The sequence below is a fragment of the Penaeus monodon genome, chromosome 8 (assembly GCF_015228065.2).
Source record: "Penaeus monodon isolate SGIC_2016 chromosome 8, NSTDA_Pmon_1, whole genome shotgun sequence".
NCBI classification, from domain to species: Eukaryota; Metazoa; Arthropoda; class Malacostraca; order Decapoda; family Penaeidae; genus Penaeus; species Penaeus monodon.
The window spans coordinates 51,288,054-51,293,053 of record NC_051393.1 but is presented as its reverse complement, the minus strand read 5'-3'; positions in this window follow the sequence as shown (position 1 = coordinate 51,293,053).

Here is a 5,000-nt window from a genome sequence, read left to right as displayed (position 1 = left end):
GAGAGAAAGAGAGAGAGAGAGCGAGAGAGAAAGAGAGAGAAAGGAAACCAAGAAGGCATTAACGAAAATTTCTGATAATCAAACGAACTAGTGTGGAAAGATAACAGGAAAGGAAGAAAGTGAGAACCAAAAAACGCAAAAGAAAAACGAAAAACGAAAAAAAAAAACGAAAAGAAAACGGCATAACATCAACACATATTCATAATCCTCATTAAGCCAATTTAAACCGGCAGAAATAGCCCATTATTTTTGATAATAACGATAACACTAATGTCAACACTAAATAAACACATTAGCGAGAACTAAATATCAATACGTTATTTACGACTTGCCGGGGATAATAAACGCTGTTGTAAAATGAACTTTTAAAAATGGAAATAAGATGATGAGAACAATAATAATAATAATAGTAATGATAATAATAATGATAACAATAATAATGATAATAATAATGATAATGATAATGATAATAATAATGATGATAATGATGATGATGATGATGATGGTGATGGTGATGATGATATGATGATGATGATGATGGTGATGGTGATGATGATGATATGATATGATGATAATGATATGATGATGATGATGATGATGGTGATGGTGATGATGATGATGATGATGGTGATGATGATGATGATGGTGATGGTGATGATGATGATGATAATGATAATGATGATTAAAATGATGACGATGATGATGATCTTCTGCTAAACATATCAATGCAATTTATTGAATTTTAAAAATCTTAATGGATCACATCAAAATCACACCACAGAAGCTTGAATAAACAAAACCAAAAAATATAATAATGATAATAAATGAATAAGTAAAGATCGAATTGAATAAAAAAAAAAAAAGTCATATCTTGAAACCAATTTATCAATTCATATTTATTTCTCAATCTTCTTAAATTAGATACGTGTTGCGTAAACGAGAAAAATAGAGAGAGAGAAATAAGGGTACTATTTCCGGGCCGCGCAATGTAGATCACCGGCGAACGCGCGTGACGTCATCGCTCGTCCCAACCTCTCGACCTTGACTTCCGCTCGAGATTCTTATACACACGAACAAACGTCAAAATCTTTTTTGCAAATAAAGGAAGAGATAATAATAATAAACTCTTTTCAGTTTTTTTTTATGTATAATTTTTTTTTTCTCGTTCTCTCAAAGTACGTCATAAAAGAATAGTAATCTCCACAACGCGACCCGGGTTTAGTAACCTGAGAGAGAGAGAGAGAGAGAGAGAGAGAGAGAGAGAGAGAGAGAGAGAGAGAGAGAGAGAGAGAGAGAGAGACGAACAAATATCAGAAACAGAAGCAGAAAGAAGAAAAAAAAAAAAAAAACGAAAGATAAAAAAAAAAACGGAAACACCCCATCCCCCCCAAAAAAAAAAAAGAACAAGAACAACTACAAGAAAACCATAAAAAATACACAATACAAAAAAAAAAAAAAAAGATAATGGCGACGGGTCTCTTACATCCACGGTCCCTTAAAAACCGGACGACATACCCGAGGGATGATTCATCTCATCCGGGGATTTTCCGGGAGATTAGCTAATCCCCGGGGGGTTTTGTGAGGGGGGGGAGGGAAAAGAGAGGGAGGGAGGGAGGGAAGGAGGGAGGGAGGGAGGGAGGGAGGGAGGGAGAGACAGAGACACAGAGAGAGAGACAGAGAGAGAGAGAAAAAGAAACAGAGAGACAGACAGACAGAGAGACAAACAAACAAAACAAAATAACACGAAAGACAAACAAAAAAAAAAGAAAGAAAAAGAAAGACAGAACCCCCCCCCCAAAAAAAAAAAAAAAAAAAAAAAAAATCCCAGACCATTTCACCATAGACTTAAAATGCCCCTAAAAAAATATATATATATTCTAACCTTGTACTCGATACGTAACTATTTCATAACAACACAAAGGAAATAGAAATCTCTGTAAATAACAATGCAAAATAACGTTGTAAATAACACACACACTGACCTTTGCCAAAAAGAAATGTACAAAAAGATACAAAAGAGATAAATTGATACAAAAAAGAGATAAATTGATACAAAAAAGATATAAATTATTGATACAAAAAAAGATAAATCATTTATAAAAAAACGACTCTAAAAAAACGTCAAGTAGAAAAAAGTAAAAGTAATTTATAAAGGACAAATAAAAGTAAGGAAAAGTAACTTACAAAACGATAAAAAAAATATGGTAACGTATACAAGTGTAATAATAATAAAAATGATAATAATGATAATAATAATAATAATAATTATAATAACAATAATAATAATAATAACAATAATAATAATGATAATAATAATAATAATAATAATAATAATAATAACAGAAAAGAAACAACAACAACATAAAAAAACTATAAAAAAACGAAAAAAAAAACGAAAAAAAAAAAAAAAAAACGAAAATAACACCCACTTTAATAATAATAATAAAAAATCTCCATGATTTTTATTAATATTATAATTATCATCATCATTTATCATCATTATTATTATTACTATTATTATTATTACTATCATCATTATCATCATCATCATTATCATTATTATCATCATCATCATCATCATCATCATCATCATCATTATTATTACCATCATTATTATTCCCAACCGAATCTCAAATCAGGTCACGGGGTCAAAAAATTTACAAACTGGGTCGATGAGGTCAGGTTACATCCGGGTTCATGAGATGTGCATGACTTGGTAACTATGCACAGGAACATATGTATGGAATGCAATCAACGTGCATTCTGATTTGCATGGACAACGATACTGGATCATGCAAGCAAGAGGGGGTGGGGGGGGGGGAAGAGGGGGGGAGGGAGTGTGAGAGAAGGGGGGGAGGGGGTAGGAAAGGGGGAGGAGCGGGGAGGGGAAAGAGGGAGGGGGAAATAAATGTGGATGAGAGAGAAAGTGAGAAAAATGGGTGATAGGGGAGAGGGAGAAAGAGAGAGAGAGAGAGAGAGAGAGAGAGAGAGAGAGAGAGAGAGAGAGAGAGAGAGAGAGAGAGAGAGAGAGAAGAGAGAGAGAGAGAGAGAGAGAGAGAGAGAGAGAGAGAGAGAGAGTGAGAGAGAGAGAGAGAGAGAGAGGAGAGAGAGAGAGAGAGAGAGAGAGAGGAGAGAGAGGAGAGAGAGAGAGAGAGAGAGAGAGGAGAGAGAGAGAGGAGAGAGAGAGAGAGAGAGAGAGAGAGAGAAAGAGAAAGAGAAAGAGAAAGAGAAAGAGAAAGAGAGAAGAAAGAGAGAAAGAGAGAAGAAAGAGAGAAAAGAAAAGAAAAGAAAGAAAGAATGAAAGAAAAACCATAATATTTACTTCATCCATGACGAGAGAAAATTAAAATTCAAGGTATCGATTTTCTGGACGAACAATTTCTCAAAAAAAAAGAAAAAAAAGGAAAAAAAATGCATGTCACTGCTGCTTTCAGTTCCCTAAGCATAATGCCTATTAACTGGGTAATTTTGTGTCTACATATCTATTAACTTACATGTGTATTACGCACACACAACCTTGCAATTAGATCAAAATTTGAATCAGAAAAATGAGTGAGTGTTGTGACTGTTTTGTGTGCGTGTGTGTATGTATACGTGACCCCGTGTGTGTGCGTGTGTGTGTGTGCGTGTGCGTGTGCGTGTGCATGTGCGTGTGCATGTGCATGTGCGTGTGCGTGCGTGCATGTGCTTGTGCGTGTCCCTTTGCGCGTGCGCGTGTACGTGCGCACGTGTATGTACGCCTACGTGTATCCACAAACATATATGTATACATAAAAAAAAAGTGAATAAATGCATAAAGAAAACAAGTGAATTACAAGCGTACGTTTGTCCACGTCGCGTGCGTGTATGCATTCACAACGCTCCAATAAACCTGTAAGGGCGCGATTTGCATGAATTCCTTCGCGAAAATCGCCTTACGACACCGCCTCCTTTGTTGCTACGAGAAAGGAAATATGAACACAAAGAGGTCTTGGGAAACAGCTGGTTCTGGAACAAGGCTTCATATATTTCGTTCATTTGTTCAGCGGCGAAAGGAGCTGGACGGCGGGTAGGGAGGAGGAGGAGGAGGAGGAAGAGGAGGAGGAGGAGGAGGAGGAGGAGGAGGAGGAGGAGGAGGAAGAAGAGGAGGAGGAGGAGGAGGAGGAGGAGGAGGAGGAGGAGGAAGAGGAGGAGGAAGGAGGAGGAGGAGGAGGGAGGAGGAGGAGGAGGAAGAGGAGGAGGAGGAGGAGGAGGACAAATAGGCACAGAGAGAGAGAAAGAAAGAGAGAGAAAGAACGAGAGAGAGAGAGAGAGAGAGAGAGAGAGAGAGAGAGAGAGAGAGAGAGAGAGAGAGAGAGAGATAGAGAGAGAGAGAAAGAGAGACAAAGAGAGAGAGAGAGACTAACAGACATACTGAGAGAAAGAAAGAGAGAGAAAGACACAGACAAATAAAAACAACATTAACACTCCCCCCCCCCAAAAAAAAAAAAAAAAAAAAAAAAAAAAAAAAAAAAAAAAAAAAACGCAAAGAAACATCAAAATACAGAGAGCAAACAACGAAGATAAAGAGGAAGAGCAAAACGATAATAAAAAAATAAGCGACAGAGAGCCTGAACGAAGGACGGAGATAGCAAATGCAGATAAGAAGAGCGGGAACAGGAAGTAAACGGGAGCAAGGAGAGAAAATAAAGAAGGAAGTAGACAAAAAAAAAAAAGGATGAGACAAAGAAAACTAAAAAAAAAAAGAAAATGAGATTAAAAGAAAAAAACAAGGAAAGGAAAAGAAGAGGAAAACGAAATTAGAAAAATAGAAACGAAAAAAAAGACAAAGAAATAGAAAACGAAATTAAAAGAAAAAAGAAAACGAAAAACAAAAAAGAAAACGAGATAAAAAAAAAAAACAGGAAAAGAAAAAAAAAATAAGTTTAAAATTTTCCTCATTATAATAATAATTATTGACATTGATAATAAGAAGGAAGTGGAGGAGACGAAGCAGGAAGAGCGAAAGAAAGAGAAAAAAG